Source organism: Helicoverpa armigera, chromosome 6, assembly GCF_030705265.1.
Source record: "Helicoverpa armigera isolate CAAS_96S chromosome 6, ASM3070526v1, whole genome shotgun sequence".
NCBI lineage: Eukaryota > Metazoa > Arthropoda > Insecta > Lepidoptera > Noctuidae > Helicoverpa > Helicoverpa armigera.
Window position 1 is genome coordinate 12583773 of NC_087125.1, and position 22237 is coordinate 12606009.

The 22237-nt window shown below is 35.0% G+C and overlaps 1 protein-coding gene across 2 annotated transcripts in view; it reads left to right on the forward strand.

The window, feature by feature from the left end:
* The window catches only part of LOC110373988 (zinc finger protein ush), a 196990-nt gene that overhangs the window by 98148 nt on the left and 76605 nt on the right, over positions 1–22237 (forward strand). The gene's annotated exons all lie outside the window — the stretch shown is intronic.

Below are 22237 nucleotides of genomic sequence, written 5' to 3' on the forward strand. Positions count from 1 at the left end.
GGATTTATTAGGCACGCGAGGAGTACTCTTTGCTAGATAGGGCAGTCATAGGTGGGCCTGTCCGGTTGTAGGGATTAGGTTGTCTCATCCAGTGCCTAGATGCTTTATAATGGGGTGAATTTTTTTCGCGTTTTGGTGGGTGTCAAAATTGTGATGGGCCAAAAGCTCTGAACTACTTCTAGGAACATCTATGTACTTACATGATTGGATTTGTTTTTTTTTTTGTATTTGTCTTTGCATGCCTTAAGATATACCACAAGATGCCAGAAGATACTAGAAAAAGTACTAGTTATTTCCGAAATTAGGTGCTTGCACGTGTTCAAACGAGTGCTTAAACGAGACTGACTACAGAGTTCGGAGATCTTCTAGAGACCACATTTTTTATATCCATCACATTTAAATAAACAACCTCTGAACTCAATCCAGCACCCACGAAACAAATATAAAACTCCATTCCCTTACAATTTCTCTAAACCATCGACCATTCCCGCCAATTAAATTGGTTGAGTTTACAAGCGCAACGCTCACGCCTTCACAGTGAAATATAAACGTTAAGGTGCGCGTGAGTCGGTCTATCGGTGCGCGGCTATCGGCGGCTGCGATCGCGCCTCGCAATATCATTATTGTACCCCCCACCCCGGGATTGGGATAATCGGGGACAGTTCCATTTGTGAAATGGGAAAGCATTTTGGAAATTGCAGTTTATGAATGAGGTTCTGGTTTTAGAATCTTAGTATTTTGGAAACAGACAACCGAAAAGCTTTGAATAAGTTCTGAAAGCAAATAGAACATGAGCACTTTCGTATTCTTCTTGGGACTTTTCGTAAGAGCTTTTCAAAGTCAATTAGAGTCTCATCTCTGCTATACGTTGAGACATCTGTAACTTTATGTACTTAACATTCATCCAAAAGACTTTGACAGTGGTACACATCCCATATGATTAGGCTTATTACCATTATACGGGATCTCTTATTAAATTCTGCAGTACCTACTAACATTTCTGCGAAGAACCAATCCCCGGATCAAAAATTCGAATAGAGACCCCCAATTCTATTCAGAAGTGGCGTTTACGACAGCCCTCTTGATTTAAATAATCACGAATTATTATGCATACACGTACGTGCTTCAATAATCTATGAATTCGCTAAAACTTCAATAAACCTTGAAGACGTGAAATCAAGATCTTAATCATAAAAACTCGCCACTTCAATAAAAAATCATCGTTTCACATATCATTACCATATTTGACTCTAAACTCCAATTAAAACGCAGATAAGGTGATCAGTTAACTTATTGCGTACCTTAAGTTATTCATATACTTGACATAATGACATTTTAAAAGTAATAAAAACTAATAGAATTGCCAATACCGCTTTTAGGAGACAAATAAAATTTTCAAAGATTTACCTACTTGGTCTTTAAGATCTGATGATCTCATAATTTTGTAAAAAAATAAACATTATCTTGAATTGACAGAAATCCGTTATTTAAAAGATAAGTTATTTTTGCAGACAGCAATTAAAATAGTGATGAAATTGACAAATGACTATCGCAATTCGAAGCTTTTCAAAACTATGCTATTGCAGTCATCATTGCTTGCGATGATTTCGGTCATAATTTAGCCCAGTAAATAGGTATAAGCAAACATATGAATTAACAGACATAGTTTCACAGCGGGCATAAAAACAATTGAAACTCTTGCCCTAAACATTCAACTAGTGGCTGAGGACCAATTTTGAAACAAACGAACCAGATGCATAGAACAATGCTTTTCTATCACTGATTATATTATATATCAATTTATCAATCTAAAAACTTCACTATCAATCCTTTTGCTTATAAAATACAATAAACGTAAGCAATTCAGTATCTGGTAACTAAACAAGAATAAATTGATAAAATCGCTTTTTATCGTACTCCAAGAGGCAAGGTAAGGAAGAGAAATATATTGCTATACAGTGCAAAGACAACGGGTTGATATATTGAATATAAATACTAGCGAACACGGAAATATCATGGGAAAACTGTTGTTAGCTTCGCCAACACGAATTCTAAGGAAACAAATTGTTAGGTCTTTAAGTTTAAAGGGGTTTTGTCATCTAGGGGCAGTATAAGGTATTTGGAACTCTATTTTCATGGGTTTAGGGAATATGTTACAATAATCAAGCTTCCATTAAAGGAGTATCATCACCATCAAGTTTTTTACCGTTTCAGTTTAGTACAGGTACAGTAGAAACAGGCCATTCCTCATATAGAGAAAAGTTACTTATTTCAGTATTTTAAGTCCAAGTTTCCACAACTATGTTTTTCTTCATCTTCTCTTAGTTCCGAAAGAATGGACACCTAAAGTAAAAGTGGTCATCTAACAATCAACAGACACATAGGCTGACAAATGCAAAAAAATGCAATTTATAAACCATATTACCATGGATCACAAACACTTTACAAAAATTCAGTCACCACATTACCAAAAGCGCATCGTCAAAGCCATCTTAAAGTTTAAAACCCACAAATAAAACTAAAGAGAACCAGTAAAACTGCTATATAAGTTTTACAACTGACTGTACCAACTGATAAAGGTTTAAAATGTAAATGAGACGTGCTGAAAAAGTATGAGATTATCTCTCTATTAGGTATAAATTAAGGGACGCGGAGTGAGGTATGCAGTACAATTATATTGTCACGAATGGTCTGATCGTGGTCGCACCTGCGAGCGTAATCGGGCCAGCCATCAGCGCCCGCGCACGCTAACTTCGAGGGGAGGGGGCCTTTTTTCTTTTGGCAATTATTGGGTATTTTAATTTTATGTGTATTGGCAGGTTTTGGCGAAAAAGGTACTTAGTATTTTTCGGGGATAATTGTTTGGTTATTAATGTCTTAATTTGTAATTGACGTGTGTGTCAGCGTTAAACAGGTGTAGTCAAGTTACTGAGTATTGAATGAATAAAAGGGGAATCCAAATGAGCTATAATTTCGGTAATTTTGTACTATAAAAAAATCAAATCAAAGACCACATTTAACCATACATCGATAAAACCACATCACTCATACATAAACCATTCACAACGTATAAATCCAACCAAAAAAAAAATACATAAAAAAAAAATCGAAACTAATTTACCGACTCATTCCCATCACTAGCGAAACCATCGACAATGCGGCCAGTAATCGATACCGCAACGGCCTCACCATATTTTATTGTGTGCCAATTAAAATTATTCCCTTCCTTATGCTTTGTGGGAAGTTAGTCAGTGAAACTAGCTGCGTCTATTTGAAATATGGCCGCCATGCTGTGATGTATAGACGGAAAAATAATTGAGACTGTCTATGTAACTGTTTCCAGTTATTTGTCAGTTTAGAAAACAACTTTGTGTGTGTTTTATTTGGTTGTTCGTTTAATGGGATGTGATGTTTTGGTTTAGTGATGGGAAAGATTGGTATCGAAAGAGGTTGTCGATAATTTTGATAATTTGGGTAGTTCTTGAGTGACTTGAATGCTTACTTTCTTTTTGAAGGCTTAACTAGAAATATTATTACCCAGCTATGGTATAAGTACCTTCTACGTTAAATCTTTGAATTCTTCCGTATTCTATATAATAAGAATTAAACCTATTTCAAATTTTAATCTTATCACTGTGCTCAGACAGAGATAAACTTATTATTTCCTCTTTTTAAACTTTTTAACAAAATTCTGTTTGTTGTAGAAACAGGAAAATATCAGCCATTTTCCCTGCATATCTATACCTACGACTATAACTGTCAAAATAATCTAAAATCCATTTTTCTTATTTAAATATTTTTAAATTCAATTTATTTTGAATGGGCAATTCAAAACGTCACATTTAAATGTATTGATTTCGATTTCCATAATAGGTACGTATTTAATTTTTATTTGTATTTCCATAATCATTATTTTTATAGGCCTATGTTGATTAAAGAATGAATTATTTAAGAAACGGCCAATATTGGCTTCACAGATAAGTACTACCGCAGACTTTTCCGCCTGACCACTAGTGAATTTTTGCGTTTAAAATCCTGCGGCGCGGGCGCTATATAAAGAAAATCCTTTAAAGATGTAACATTCTAGAAAAGCGTAATGGGTACGTTTATTCAAGAAAGTGTTTTTTTTTCTAATGAATAAGTACCCAGTTACATACATTTGTGGTACAGTCGACCAAAAATGTGCCTAAAAACCCTTAAAAATATACGAATCACAACTATTAAATGTTAGTTTTAAAATTGTTTTACCTTGCATATCTAACTAACCTCACAAGATGGTATTGGGTCAGGTCAAATGTCAAACTAAACATACTAACTATTTGTATTTTTAAACGCAATTTTACGGGTTAAAAATAGCTACCTACATAATTGGTATAAGTCTATTTTCATTCGATCGTCAAATAATAGAAAAGTATATAAAACGACTTTATTGTGATTTTCAAGTTAAATAAATGTAATATTATATTTTGCTGTCTTTAATTATTTGTATCACGCCTCTTGTCCGTCTCTTAAATACTGTTCCCTTATTTATACTTTTTCCCGGCAACTAAAAAGAGGTATAAGTTTCCAATTATTTCACATTAGTGTTCAATATGAGTCATTTTATAAAAAAGGTCCACTCACACGCACCACCTGGTTCCGTTACCGATTGCAACGCCGATCGCATCGATTTGCAGAATTGCTTAGTCTTTGCACGTGTGAACTTGCCTTATAAAACATCACCTTGATTAACTACCGTAAGACATAACCACCACTTCAAATCGATCAAAAATCAACCCTATATCTTACAAAATTGAGTTTAGAATCGTTTGACGAATCGAATCTGGAACCATCCTTCATGGACTGCATTCGATTCCAATTTCAAATGACTTACACTAAGGTTCGTTATTCATTTAAAATATGTTCCTTACTTACAACCAATTATACTCCTTAAGTCTAACACTGCAAGGTTGAAAATCCAATGGTAGTTCTACAGTTTTTATAACGTTTTTATAATAAAAAGGGTTTGTTGGCGCGAAAGCAGGCTGCGTACGCGCAGATAGCCATTGCGAAGCGGCTAGACGGTGTACAGACGGTGCGTGTCATCGGAATGCGGTATCTTTCACTCTTGAAGTACCAGGAGCGAATAATTACGAAGAGTTGTGTCATAATGAGGGAATATCTGACAGTTTTAAAGGGGATCTGTTAATGAGACACTGCTGAGAAGAGATGACTTTAATTTATCTTTTTAACGTACTGACTATTTTCAGGAAACTATGTGTCATTCTTGATAAGAGTGTACAAAAATGAGTAGGTACTTGGTTCCGCTTAAGTACTACTGAGAAAAGGAGTACCTTTTGTATCAATGATTCTGACCAAGAACCATAGTAATTATTGGCCTAGCTTTTTCGTGACTATGTTGGGGTCGGCTTCCAGTCTTATCAGATGCAACTGAGAACCATAGTAATGAACTAGTAATATTTTTCGCTATCAACCCTCATGCATGACTTAGGCATAGCAATAATTCTGTTTTATATACTTTCTGAATCGTAAAGATCATCTTTTATAACTATTTCCCTTCATCCATATAAAAATCAAAGTCGCATAGATAAAACCACAGTGAACTGTAACAAGATGACTAACTGCAGTGATACTGTCCGCTGTGACTCAACCGTGAATCAGCGATGCACCGATAACATCCCACACATACAGACAAACAAACTTATCGCTGATAGACCCATGTGTTACTGGGTGTGCAAAGATCATCATTATAAAGAAGATGGCCTAGTGGGTAAAGCACCAACCTCTCAAGTATGAGTGTGTGGGTTCGATTCCAGGTCCAATCGAACCTTGAACACCAACGAATGATTGAAGGTCAAGCAAAATATCTCGAGGAAATTTGAACTGATTATCTGCATAGCCTTTTCCCAACTATGTTGGGGTCGACTTTCAGTTTTGTAGGATGCATCTGAGTGGACCGATTGCTGATTGTGATAAACTTATCGCTGATAGACCCGTGTATTGCTTGATTGCAAAGATCATCATTATAAAGTAGGTACTTAGGTAGGTATGAAAGATATGAGCTCTCATTCTGGTGCATTTTTCATCATTCGGCGGTTGTGTACCTAAATGTGAAAACAAATTAGAAGTAGCTCTGCGGTGCTGAAGTTAGCCATCATCATCCGCCTAGTCTTTTACCAATAATGTTGGAGTCGGATTTCAGTTTGACCAGATGATGCAGAGTACCAGTGTTTTACAAGGAGCGACTCAACGACCGCAACTGTCAGATTGTCATGTGTCTAACTTATGTACTGTTACGACTACTGTCAAATGTGAATTAATGTTTATTACAATAATATCGGCAACTGCGCTGTTAATTTTCTCTTACTTTTGTAGCAGTTTGAAGTTGGTATCATTAAAATAAGACTTAAAGTAAAAAATTAACGTAATTCAGAAGACATATTTTGCCCCCTAATTAAAGAAACTCCACATCATCCCCCTCTACCATCCCCCACTATCAAGTATACAAACATAACAACACAATTAAATAGCATGCAGCCCCCTTACTCTGACGGGTCAGATATTTCAATTCTCCTACGGATATTGGCGGCGTCGTGACAACGCATACATCTGGAATCGGCCCCAGCTTATCGTAATATTAAAATCTTGTGTGCCATGTAAGTTATGACGGGCTCCTTTATGTACGGATGTGAGCCAAATATATTTGCTTACTTTTTTTTTGGGGTAGCTGTCTAGTGATGGCGATTGTTTTGCTGTCAGAAATGGTCGGAAAATATTTGAAGGAAAATGAGGACCTCATTTTTAAATATTTCAGCAATTTATTTGTTATGAGTAATGAGTAACAACAACTTATTTATCAAAAATATATGCAAAAAATCTTACCTAGCATTTTTTATTTAAGGTTTAAAATTTTATGCAGGTAATATTAAATAAGGAAATAAGATACATTTTTTTTTCTTTAAGAGAGATTATAGTACAAATATAGCGAACATTAATAAAATCAACTCAAAGGAAGTTTGGGTTTGGTTCTGTTGATATTTCTCACATTCTAAACATTGCTCCAATTTTATTACATTTTTGAAGTGATCATAAAATACATAATATATGGTCATCCGGGTGCACTTACAACTCAGTTATTTGAAATTTAAATATATTCTTCGTTAAAAATTATGGCTGCTCCCTATTAATTAATGCTTTTGAAAACAATAAAATCATCAAAGTATAAAATCGTAAATTACCCATTTATATCCATGACGTCAAGTTAATATTTTTTTAAGAAAATTATCATTTAAATTAGAAGTTGCACTGTTGCTTGACCATATTTAAAAAACATATTTTATGTACCTAATGTTAATTTTATCTTAATAATAGGGAATTAATAATAATATCAGATGAATATAGATGGTGTTTTATTCTTATATTATGTTTACGTAAAACTAAATAGGAATATTTATGAAAATCTTTTTCGTAATAAGAGTTTTTCATTCATAAAATTGAATTACATAATCCCTTTAAAAAAATACTACATTATCATAGCCTAGCCTAGCCTTTTTCCCAGCTATGTTGTGGTCGGCTTCCAGTATAATCGAACAAAGCTAACTTACAAGGAAGGACTGCCAATCTGACCTCCTCAACCCCGTTACCCGATCAACCCAATACCCTAAGCCTAAGCCAATACTGGTTGTTACTGGATTCTGTCTGACTACCCGTAACGACTACCACAGATCTTTAAATTACAGAAAAGACTGAATAATATAATAAAAAAAATGTGTCCCTAACTAAAAAAAAACACAAGTACAGTCAGCTCCAAAAATATGTGACCAAAAATACATATCGCAACAAAATATTGAATAACATTAGTATTGACGCGCTGACAAGATCCCGTGGCTCGCAATTTCCTATTCCGTCGTCCGTCCGTCAGTGTGGCGATGCTTATTTATTTCCTCCTAACATTTCATGACTATTTATCTTTGATATCGTGTTGAAAATATTTGGTTGTATGAAAAAATGTGGTGTTTATTTGTAGCGTGTGTTTTGGTTAAATCAGCTCGTGGTTGTTTTTTTTTTTTGTGGTTAGATTATTTGAAGTGTTGATTTATTATATAACGGCAGACGTACACGTAACGGCAGACGTACACGAAGAGTGATAGCTCCGTTGAAGTATTTTTTATTAAACAGTAAATACAAGTTCTCAACAATCAAATTGATATTAGTCGATGCACAAAGTAATAAGTAAAAGCACCGCGAAAGCAGTTTTTATTCAAGTCAAACAATGTGTTAATAAACATCAAAAAACAAAACGGCAAAAACTTAAATAAACAAAGGAATCGTGAACCAGTGACTCAGTGTGACTCATCATAGAGTGTACGATGTGCGTTGTGTGACCATAAATGGTTATCTTGAATCCTATTGGTGAAATGTCAACGACCACTAATTATTATAACTGGGCAACAGTACTCTAATTTGAAAGCTTAACTAAACTTGCTCGCAACGCAGCGGTTTCTAAGTGCGCTTCTGGAACTCAAACGAGTCTACGTTCGAATCTCGGCAGCCACAACTCGCCGCGATACTAATTTTGTGATTTTTACTACTTCTTTACTTTTTCTTTACTTTTTTACGAATTATTTAAAGACAATTCTAAATAAAATTACAAAATGTCGACTAAAAATAGTGCAAAAAGCGACCGCAAAATATCTGAAAAAGTTATATGCTTTAAATGCAAAAAGTCAGTCGACATCAGGAAGACAGCTTTATGTTCAACGTGTAACAACCGTTACGAGCCGGATTGTGATGGTTATCCGGAACAAACCTACCGTCTTATGGACCAGGAATCTAAGAAGAAATGGCGATGCAAACTATGCAAGAAAAAAGGCCCTACTATCGATCCTATATCTGATATATCAAACATTACAACGAGAAAACGACCTAACCTACATTTTAAAAATCTATCCCCAGGCCCAGGACCTAGTGATAACTTCCGGGAAAATAAGCAATTTGCAACAGCCACCCTTAAAACTAACGACATCTTGGATCCCCACATACTATCCGAAAATGAATCTTCAGATGAGACATTTGATACACCTAATAAACTTTCTCACAGCGTTGATGGCACAATATCTGAAATATCTGAAACATTAACAGTTTTGGAAATGAAAAACACCATAGAAGTTCTTACACTTAAACTGGATAGTGCAGAAAATGAACTAGAGAATACCCTTCTAGAAAATAGCAATCTTAACCAGCAAATAAATAAATTAACTGCAGAAATAAAAATGTTAAAATCACTGTGCTATTCTCCAATAACCTCTGAAAACAGCCCAGCTTTCAAACAGAAGAGGAAAAGACTCTCCCTACTGCCTCAAAACTCGGTCTCTACACCTTGTACTCCTTTGCCAAATAAAACGAATATCGACTTTTACAAGAGCATTGAAGTTATTTCTCTTCAACAAAAAATCGCGGATCTTCAACAAAATCTGAAAGAAGCACAACAACAGATTGAAACTCTCACAAAAACAATGGAAACGATGCAACGTAGTAATATAACAGCTCGAACATCTACAGAGGCATTATTAAGAAGTAATCATGGAACTACAAATACTACAAGTAACCTCGACGCGCCTACTTACAGCGAAGAGCAAAAGCACGAACCGACGAGTAGGGTTTTTATCTTTGGCTCTCAGCAGTGTGTTGGTCTAGCAGCAGCCATGATACATTCGAGACAAAATACGAGGTATGAAAAGTATACGATCACTGCGAATACGAAACCAAACGCACTCAGTAGTCAAATAATAATGAGCTGCCGTTACGCTAAATTAAATCATAATGACAAACTTGTAATTTGTTTAGGAGAAAATGATCACAATTTAAACTATGTATTATCTCAATTACAAACTATACTAGATACATTTTATAATAACATGACCATTGTCTTAAATGTGTTTAAAATGAGTTCTTTGATGTTAATAAACTTAATTATCGTCTTAAAAATGTATGTATAAATTATAAAAAATGTAAATTTCTTGAATGTAAATCTAATAACATATCCGAATTGTGTACTAAAATTAATTATCTAATTGACTATAATGATTATTATGAGAAATACCTTGATCCTAGGAACCTTGTCAATCATATGCGAAGTAACAAATCAAGTGCTAATAAGAACATCAAACTTAATAAACCTAAAAAAGGAACAATTCCGTTCTATTTTGATCGTGTAAGCCTTTCTCGGCAACAATCAGAAATCTTAATAACCTCCACCGAGAAACCCAAAAAAGGAACAATCCCGTATTATTTTCCGGTAATAAAAAATAATTCAAAGTTATTTCGAGTCAGAAATTCCGAGATCTCATAGTTTTAAAATACTACACCAAAACATTGCTAGTATCCTATCCAAAAAAGAGCTCCTTGAACTTACACTACAAGAACTCCAAGAGATAAACAATAGTCCAGACGCAATATGCCTCTCCGAGACCTTCATAAAAAAAGGTAGTGAATCGCATGTCAAAATCCATGGCTACAATATGACGGCTTATTTTTGCAGAGAAAAGCAAAGGGGCGGTACCTGTATTCTGCTTAAAAAAAATCTCTTTTATAAAGAATTACCTTTCATAAGTACATACGCGACTCAAAATACCTTCGAAGTATGTGGCGTAGAACTTCCACATCAGAAGTTGATTATTATCTGTATTTATAGAACACCTCACTCCGATCCCACAAATTTTTTGATTAAATTAAACAGTCTCTTGGATCATATATTTAAAAAATATAATTCCAAAATAAGCGTGGTCTTGGCAGGCGACTTTAACATTAATACGCTCCTAAAAAATAATATTGCTAATCAATTGCAAGAACTATCATACAATTATAACTTAAAATTACATATTAACAGTCCAACTCGCAAATCTTCCTGTATCGATCACATTCTAAGTAATATCCCCAATGCTAATGCTACAATACTGCCACTTCATCTATCCGACCACGACACTGCACAAATGTTGACTTTCCCCTTAAAACAGATACAAAACCAGGCAAGATATAATTTTTATAAAAGAGATTATAGTTTGGATAATATCAAGAAATTTAAGGAATGCATAGGTAATCTGTCATGGTCCGATGCCTACGCGAAGAACGACTTAAATTTAGCATTTAATTCTTTTCACGAATTAGTATGCCTCTTTCATAATCTGTGTTTCCCAAGAATAAAGATAAAAGTGAACCTTAATAGTAAAAGAAAACAGACCTGGATAACAAAAGGTCTAAAACAGTGTTGCAAAACAAAACGGTATTTGCGCTTCAAATATTATAAGAGCAAAAATGTAAGAAATAAAACCAAATACATCAAATACTCAAAGATTTTACAAAAATGTATTTACTCATCAAAAAAGAACGCTAACATCAAATTCATAAACAACAGTGAAAACAAATGTAAAGCTGTATGGAGAGTAATAAAAGATGAGATCATGGACAACACTCATAGGGATAGCATTGAATATATTCAAATTGATAGCAAGGTGATTTCAGATCCCAAAGAAATAGCAACAGTTTTAATCAACACTATATTAATATGGCGCATTCCTCTAGTAATTGTGTAGCACTAAACTGTAGCGAATGTTCAATAGCCCACTCTATGTTTCTTAAACCAGTATCAAAAAATGAAGTTAGAGAGGTGATAATGTCATTAAATAACACAAATTCTGAAGGCTATGATGAAATTAACACGAAAATTATTAAAGCATGCACTAATGAACTAATTGAAATTTTATCATATTTAATTAATTTATCATTTTCAACTGGCACTTTTCCTGAAGCTCTGAAGCTGTCAATTGTTAAGCCTCTTTATAAAAACGGAGAGAAGTCAGACGTTAATAACTACCGTCCAATAACCTTAATACCTATTATATCGAAAATATTTGAAAAATGTATGTATAAAAGATTAATAGAATTCTGTAATAAATTTAATATTATAAAGAAGGAACAGTTTGGCTTTCAAAAATAAATCCACAACGTTAGCGATTTACAATGTAATAAAAATAATATTAACGAATATTAATCATAATCATTACACGACAGGACTGTTCTTTGATTTATCTAAGGCCTTCGATCTAGTTTCTCATGACTTATTGCTGCAGAAATTGGAATCAATTGGCATAAGAGGCATTTCACTTCAATGGATATCGTCTTATCTAAATAATAGACGACAATGTGTGGCCATTACAAGAATGGATAATAATAATGATCTGACATTACACTATTCTGAAATCAGTTATAATAAATATGGCGTCCCACAGAAGTGTTTTAGGCCCTATTCTATTCCTATTATATATAAATTCGATAATTGACATAACTAATCATAAATGTATTTTATTCGCCGATGACATATCTATTATTGTGACATCTGATAAAAGAAACAATACAATTGCCGACCACGAAACTGAAATTAATAACGTAGTTGAGAGTTTAATTGAATGGCTAAAACAAAATAACCTATCTATTAATTTAAAGAAGTCCGTTTATATACAATTTAATAAATCAAATGCGAAATCTAATATTAAAATGAATATACATAGATTACACGAGGTAACACAAACGAAATTTCTTGGTGTAATTTTGGATCAAGACATCAACTGGAAAGCACATGTTGATACAGTTTCCAAAAGAATTAATAAGTTTGTATATGCACTAAAACAGATCAAAACGTAACGAACATTAAAACGTCAATTACTGCGTATCATGCATATGTGGAATCGGTGCTACGTTATGGCTTAATTATATGGGGTAATAGCACTGATCAAAATAGAGCGTTTGTCGCTCAAAAAAAATGCATTAGAGCAATATATGGGCTTCAACCTGACGACTCTTGTAGGCCGATATTTAAAAAACTTGATTTGTTACCGTTGCCGTCCCTTTATATTTTAGAAATTTGTTTGTTTGTCCGAAGACATATAGAGCTGTTCACTAGAGCCAGCGATATTCATTCTCGAAGCCGTCGCGACCCTTACAGGCTCACATTAGATGTTTTGCCAAGACTTGCAAAATACAATAAAAATTGCATGTTTATGTGTGTCCGCGTGTATAATAAAATTCCAAATGAATTCAAGATGTTAAATATAAGATTATTCAAAATCAAATTATATAAATGGTTGTCTACTAATAGCTTTTACAGTGTCAAGGAATTCCTAGAGCATAAGATTAGATAACTTATTATTGTATTGTTATGCATGTAAAATTTGCACGCTTATGTATTGAGCAAAACATGTATGTTCAATTATATTTTAACTTACCATCTTGTATACCATGTTTTATGCAAATAAATGATAATAGAATAATAATAGAACAACAGTTTTCCTAATAACAGGACTACCTAGACAACAAACCCAACCACGGCTTAAAAAAAACTAAGTTAACTTTTTCTACCTTTTACTTAGAAAAATGTCTAATTATAAATAAATACAGCATATAGATAATACCTACCGTTACAAAGTTCAAAGGATAACTAAGTAAAGCAGATTGGTACACTACACCACAATTTAAAAGTCAAACAATATTAATGACTATCATATTCCACTTCTCAATAACCAAAAGCTCTAAAATAAAGGATATTAAACATCAAAACACAGCACAAACGATTAAACATTGAAAAGATACACAAATCCGAACCAACCCGATCTCACAGATCACAACTTACAAATTCAAATTTCGAAACAAAGGCGCATCATTCAAACGAATGAAGTGAACGAGCAACGAACGAGTGAACAGATTGAGTGAACAATATCTTATTTTGCAATAATCCGCTAGGAACTGTGGTAATTTCCTGAAAGAGATGAAACAACGTTGAGTGTACCGTTTCAAGTACAGATGTTTACAATAAGCAATCGTTTTTGAATACAAAATAGGGTATTTCGATGATGTAGTTAGTATGATTGTTTGTTTTTGTTTTTATTGTTGTTGCTTAAGTGTGTATCTTTTAGTGTAGGCACCTGTACTTTACATAATTAATCAAGTTAGCTTAAGAAAAATTATGGAATCAAGCGTTACTTTGCGGAATTCCATGACATAAAATGTTAGGAAAAAATATAACGTTAATTCCGTGAGACTTTGTTTTTACTGAAAATAAAATTTCATATTAATTGACTTTTGAAAATTCTCAAAAAATATTTATTTCCCTAAGACCAACTTATGTTTTCTGAAAATTGCTTTTTTTGAATAGCTAGTTAAATCTAAAGCAAGACATAGAAGTAAGTGAAGCCACGGATTAAAGTTAGTCGATACCCCTATTAAGAGTAAACCGATTTGTGTTATTCACACTTGAATAACTTAACTTGTTTATTGTTCAATCATTTGTTTTATTCAATTAAAAGATTGTGATTCCCTCGTTTCAGTATACACTTTCTTGATTAATTTTGAGTTGATTAAGTCATAGCTTTCAAATAATTAAAATTGTAAATTGTGTATTATAACTAATTTACTAAATTATAAAACTATATAGTGGGGTATAATATTTCTTGTGAGAAGACATTAGATATAGGAGGATGGAAGAAGATGACAGGCTTTGCCGATCCCGAATAAAAATTGGGATAAGGGCTTGCTTGAGGACGATGATGATAGGAGACTACCTATATTTGACTAAAAAGCTTAGTCTGAAGATAGAATGCAAAAATGCAATTTCAACCGAAATATATTTACAGAATCCGAGTGTTCTTAACAATAAATTGGAATTAAATGAATCGTCTTCCAGTTCCAATAAAATCAAAGAACCAAATAAAGTTTTATACATAACACTTATAGTTTTTTTTTACTCTACTTAAAAAAAAATGCGTTACAAAATCCTTAGCCAAAAACTGTTTTAAAACGAAATCTTTTTAGACCAAGTTGACTTAATCAAAACGTCTTAACATATTCGTAAAGTTAATTATTGCTAGACAATTTGTCGCAAGTTAATAAAGACGCAAGAAGTGGCAAGTTCTTTGTGTGGCGTCGGATTTATCGGCTCCTCTCGGGCCCGTTTCATTTCCTGTGCTCGCCTCTTGTCGAACTTAGGTAAGGCGCAAGGTGGAGGCGACGGCGGGCTGTAAGATGCAGAAATAACCATACTACATTTTAATCGAAAACTGATCAAAATTAAAGTGTTGTAAATCAGATTTGTCAGAGGAATGTTCAAGATAGGATACAAAACTACAATGCCTTTGTAGGGTAAACTCTGCAATTCAATTTTGTAAGGGACGAAGTAGCTCAGAGATTCAAAGACAATTAATTGCGAAAGCCTCAATAAAATCGACATAAGCGAATCATTTTCAACTTTTTAATTGATATATAAGAAAGAGAGAGAGAGAGAGTTGAAGTATAAAAAAGAGGAAACTCGTTCAAAAGCATGTATTTTAAATTTATTTTATAAAAATATAGCAATTGATCCCAGCAGCTTAGTGCAGAATATATCCTTAGAATAATGTATCTATCTATCATAACATAATCGTCACTAAAGTTTGGATTTAAAAAGTACTGAATAAAATTGACGATACCTAGCAGCAATATTTCTTAGTCATCAGAATAACATATGGAATACTTTTAATCCTTTTGCGACATAATTCCTTCGTGACAGCAAAACTGCGGTTTACACTCACTTCTGTCCCACCCGCTACCGCTCATGCCTTAACCCTCTCACTAACACTACAACGCAGGATAATCGCATTGTTTTGTTTTTGATTCATTGCATTTGTTCTGTAAACTTTGTATTTATTACGTTTCTTGCACCGATCGGATGTTCCTCTATGTTCACATTAACTCTGTTCTGATTTACCTACGTATTGGTGTTGTTTATCTTTGAAAGGTTCATTTTGTTTGGCTGGATATTGATTTTTATACTGGTTGCTAATAATCTAATGTTTGACTAAATTATTGTCTATATGAACAGGATTTTTTATATTAAACTTATATCGAAGTATTGGAAGTTACTTAAAGTTATGTAACTTTAAGTTCTATTTAAAAGTATTTACTATTTTTTAATTAAGTGAGACAGATGTAAGTAGACTGATGTTTGAGCAATCTTTAAAATTGACTAGCGGTTGAGTCCCTTAATCTTTGTTAAGTTGACTATAAATATATCATTCTGATATTCCAATAGATTTTGAATGCCTACATGTGTTATTAATGTCGTGTACGTGATATTACGTAAATAGGTATACAATTATTTGATTTGTACTAATTAATGTGTATTTCCTTCTTTCAGGTAAGTCTACATATGCTATCCTGTATTCAATAATATTTAAGGTATCACTTTAGTACTAATTCTAAACAGTCCTTTCTTATACTATAATTAATGCGAAACTAACTCTACCTGTCGCGATATCAAGCCAAAACTACTGATCCAATCAGTAGTAATAACTAACTAAATAACTAAGATTTGGCACACAGATACTCTTAAGCCTGAAAAAGAACACAGGCTACTTTTTAACCGGTTAATAAATTAGCACAATTTAAGTCTTACTAACCTAACTTTAAGCCAACTTTTTTAACCATCTTTGCCACAAATACAGCAGACAACATTTACCCAAGTATAAACGTGAAGTATATACTTAGGCAGACATGATATTCCTCCATTATATACCTACTTATGTTCGGAACTGATACTGCAAAAGGCCAGCGTTTGAAAAGCTCTGAGAAGCCCCCTTGAACGGCGCGTGATGGTAGATTAGCCACTCTCGCGTTTTTCAGCTGTCCCACTCGCTCTTCAGTGCACGAAAGAGATATATAGATTTGTGATTCCTTTATATACGTGTATATTGGTAGGTTCATTTGTAGGTAGACGTTATATATATTTTTTGTCTGCAATTTTATAAGTACCTATGTATGTATATACTTACTTCTGCTTGCCATTTTTTGTGTAGTGTTTTTTATTGGTAGCTACCGAAATAAAATGATCTTGTGACATCCAGAATCTCTATTTACAACCGACTTCTCATAAAGGAGGAGGTTCTCAATTCAGATGTTTCTTCTACTGATTTAAGATTTACTTGTAAGGTAAAAAAACGCCCAGATACTTCCAACCTGAGTAGGATTTTAACTAACTTTCAAATTATCCAGCCAGCCAATATGTTCCCACCGGTCTGCTACCATACTACAAAACTATAACTACATAGGTAACTAACTACCAAACTACTAATATTTTTAATCACACCCAAATACCACCAATACCTGTGCAGATCCATACCTCGATAAACTAGAATTCCACAAGCTCTAAAATGATAATCAGGAATTTTCTAACTTAACCGTTACTAAGTAACACTTAACTATAGTACCTAAGTATCCACACCGTGGGAATATCCTAACATTTGTTCCGAACGTTGCGCTCGCGCAGGATCTAATCGAGATATTAATCGAGTTAGGTTACTCGATTGCGCGTTATCGATTGTGGAAATAATGTTGGTTGGTAGTAATTAGGTTGATGAAGTACTTATTTGGTGTGTGAAAGGGATGAAATGATTTTGCTGAAATATCGTAATTAACCATTTCAATAAGTTTATTTTAAATACTGCAACTGAACGGAACCCAGAGGGGTCTTAAAAAAAGTCCATTAAAAACATCATTATGAAATTTATTCAAGTCAATTTTAATTTTGAATAAAATTTCATACTACATCTTTGAAACTAGATAAGGCCGATATTTCTTAACTTTCGAAGAAACACCGAAACAGCTTCAAGGCTCTGTGTCTCTTTCACTCATTCAAGTCCAGACTTAGGCATGAATGAACATTATAAGCTACATCATCATCAATATTACATAAAAAATACTACAACCCTCACACAATATCGTCCATATAAAATCTACAAACGACCGCAGAAACGTGAGCGTCAGCCATCTAATTCTCGCAATACCTACTAATTGTTGAAAGAGCTCTTACAGATCGTCTCGTGAACGCAGATTAGGCGCGCCCCAGACCCTCGTGGCAGACCAATGGTGCTCACCGCGTTATCGGAACTGCTCTTTGCAAGCCAGTAAGGGGTTATTGATATAGCAGAAATCTTTTTGTGATGGCTGCTGTTTGAGTGGCCTTTTTGTGGTTTTGGAAGTTATTTTTAATCTTGTGGAAGACACTTGAATGAGTTGTAAGAATGTTTCGTAATTTTAGAACTGTTATTGGTACTAAGGAAATGGAAGTGATAGCAATGAATGAAAAGACAATCAAGACGATATAATTGTTCCATTTATGTACATCATCAATAATGATGACAAAGTAAAATGCAAAGTAAAATCTACATGGTTTACATATTTAAATCGAACCAAAATTTTAGGCGGGCAACACCAGACGTTAGACTATCGAGAACAAGCGTATCTCTTGCGGGCACAATCTCTGTATTATCTATGCTACCGGGAGGCTACAACCAGTTGACAAACTGCACTACGTGATATTGCAGCCATTACTCCTGGTGATTCATATCGAACCCCCAACACCCCCCGACACCCCCTGGCACCCCCAACACCCGGCTCCCTGAGATAACGGCCCGCCCAATATACCTATTAAAATTTAACCTGCATACAAAAAGTAGGACTCATGCACCGAGCTAATTACTACAATCAATCATTTTAGGATTCATTCCGTTTCTGTTTGTTCGCAAACAAAATAAAAAATGGGCAATACGGAACTCTGGCCAAAGGCGGTTATCAAAACGCAAAATAGAAACAAAATAGCAATTGAGTTGCCACTCAGGAAGGCGAATAATATCATCGAAATAAACGATAAAAAGGCTGTCACAAAATCTTTAAAAAACAACAGGCTCCATAGCCTTTAACCTTAAACGAGTAAACACCGAAAAAAAATACCTGTTTAAAAAAGTGGAACTGTCAAAGTGACAGTTGGAGAGCGCGCCAAAACTACCGTTGACAAAGCACCGGTGAGCCGAAACAATCAACAAATTCACATCGTACAAACGGATCGGACATTTATTGTTCGCTATCGTTACATTCCACCTCTGTTGTTTATAACAGAGACGCCCAATTTGCTAGGGAGAGACTTTTTATCTCTTTTTTTGCTATTTTTTGGTACACGTCGAACAAAGGCGATATGACAGGTCTCAGTGTAGGAACGGTATCGCTAGTCGGGCACGACGAAAAACGAGAATAGAGTAATCGAGCAATCGAGTAAAAACAGAAGGAGCGGGAGCGAGCCCATCGGCCCGTGACAATTGCATCTGCAGTCGAATTGCAGACGCCATGTTGGATTATTGCGCACCTCTATTTCGATTAAGTGTCTCGACGGCTTTGTTTTAGTTTGCCGTCCCGTGTTTGCACTTCTTTATTTTATGTTTCAATTTTTCCATGTATGGTTTTAGAAATTAATTTTCTGCGATGCTTTCAACTTCTTTCTAAAACCACATTTGCTTCGAAGGCGATGATTCTTATCATAGAGAACAATCCGTGCATGACGAACACTGTCGTAGACTTCCAACAAGAAAGCAACAGCTCCATCATTTTGTCGAAACACAAAAACACATGTAGTGTGGCACAGCTTTCTGAATGCGATATCAGCTTACAACCCTTCTCGGAAGGTCCGTGCGCCTCACAATAGTGTTGTGCCTTAAAATATTCTTATTTTAATCGAGTAGGTGTATCGAGGAAGCGAGTATCGAGAGCGCTCGTGTGGAATATAGATAGTGACGGACGGTGGACGGCAACCGCCGATACGATACAAGGCGCGCCTCGCCAGAAATCTATTCATATTTTTCAATTTTCGTCCAATTTTGAACGCAGGTGAAAGCTGTAACTCTGACTTTGAGCCTCTTACAGATATGAACATTATTTAAGCATTGAAAACCTCAATCTTGAGGCGTTAATTCTTATTTTTATAGAAAACAACCGTCATTGTTTGAACGAGATGAGGATGGAATTATGCAAGCGTTTCTAGGAAAAGCAAAAAGAAATATTAGACCCGTCAAAACCCAAAAAGACAAGCTAAAACCCGACGGAGCTGTCGAAACTCCAATTCGGAATCAATCAACTCAATCCTCTGACATACGTCATCCGACTTTGACAGTTTAAAAAAAAATGGCGAAGGAACCAATCGGGTTGTGACGTTGGCAACAAAAGGGCGCGCGTCAGCGACGATGGATTCGAAAATTAAAATCTCGCGTTAGTTGGCAATGTTGGCAGTGCTGACGGCTGTCGGCAGCCGCCGGCCGTGCTGCCAACCAGTTCGATTTCAGGCTTGTTCTAAATATGTCAACAGTTCTTTGTTATCGAGGGACGTGCGCGCGGAAATGAAAGTCCATCGAGTAGACGACTCTATTATCGCATCGCATATTATATGGGAGCGTTGTACGGAGCAAATTAACGGCAATTTACTGAGCAAGGCTTTGCGATACTGACTAGAAGGTAGAACCTTGCTTTTCCATTTTTTTTAGTCTTTAAATAGCATTGATCATAACAAGGTCACATCATACAACCCCAGCGTTGCATAAATGACTCATCATCATCCAGTTGCTTAAAATTTCCACGAAATAACAAAACCTTTGAAAAACCAGTTCATCACTTAAATACAATATTATTAACATCTTTTTAACTTATCAACGGCCATAAATCGGTCGCATTAGTAATGCATGAATACCTTTGTAAGTATATTGATAAAACCTAACTCGTGGCGTTACCCAAACATTCAAAGAGATGAGTGACACACGATTAAGTATCGACTTACACCGAAGGAAGTAAAGGATACCTACTTTATATTAAAATTCACCCAAAACTTGAATGACAATATCGGTGGAAGACATCGCACAGTGCGCCAACCGCGCTCGCGTCCTAGCAAAAAACCGCGCAAAATTCCAATTTCAACTTCTATTCGATAATTCGCGGAAACGCGAAGAAAACTTACATGAGTGACGTATCAGTGTGCGGCAGGCGGCTGCGAGATATCCACGTATTTACGTACGTACCTGTCGTCGTCTCGTCAGCGTCAGGCTAAGCCGCGCCATTCTGTACACAGTTGAAAAACTTTTCGACTGTTATGTGTGATAGCGACGCCATTCGCACTAGAGTTCAGAACAAAATAAAGAAGCTTTATTGAAAGCCACCGTGGAGTCAACATTTTTAATCTTTTGGAGCACGCTTTATGACATTCCAAAACCGGTGTTTGAGATAATTAGTTTAGCGGTACAGTAAATCTAGCAGCGGAAACTATAACTGCTTTATATGGCATATTTAACAGCATGAGCAGTTTGATAAATATATTTGGGTATAAAATATATGTTTTTTCTACAGGCTCTGTATCGTCACACGTCACCTGTCCGAACAGATTCCGATCGCGATCCGAGCGACATTATGTTTGCTCAGTCGTCAAAAATTCTTTTGTGTCCACGAGATAAGCTTCGCACCAGTGTGCGGCACTAGCTATCGTCGTGCAATTTTTTAAACTAATGTTACCTATCGATTTCGAGTGATGTGGGTTTTTATTTACTTGACTTTTTCATTTTTCTTGTCGTTTTATCAGACCTTTCAAATAGGTATGACTTGAATAGTGTTTTAACATTTTATTTTTAATTCAAGCTCCAAATTCTATGTCTATTTATATGTTTAAACATGACGCATGTATTCTATCGCTAACGTCACTAGTTAGCACTGTTTATCTTGTCGATGTATTAAATATAAATTGTTTGCATACTTTCTCTTTATAATCGTAGTTTCAAGACTCTATTTCTATGCGATTAAATTTCTTTATCTATACTAGTTTACTAGTCATTCAAGTTATCGATAAGCTAATATAATTCCATTACAAAAGAATATTAAATGCACGCAACAAGTGACTGAAATTCTCAACCATTTTTATCCAACGAAACGTACATAATTGCTAAAATCAATCTCTAATTTCTTTCACTGTTCTCTTATCAAGAACCTTGTCTAACATTCCACGCATATACGCATAAGTTTCACTTTCCACTTCATCCTCCGAGCCTTTTTCCCAATCATGTTGGGGTCGGCTTCCAGTCTAACCGGATTCAGCTGAGTACCAGTGCTTTACAAGAAGCGACTGCCTATCTGACCTCCTCAACCCAGTAACCCGGGCAACCCGATACCCCTTGGTTAGACTGGTGTCAGACTTACTGGCTTCTGACTACCCGTAACGACTGCCAAGGATGTTCAATGACAGCCGGGACCTACAGTTTAACGTGCCATCCGAAACACAGCCAATGGTGTCTAAGATATACTTAGAAAGTACATACAAACTTAGAAAAGTTGCATTGGTACTTGCCTGACC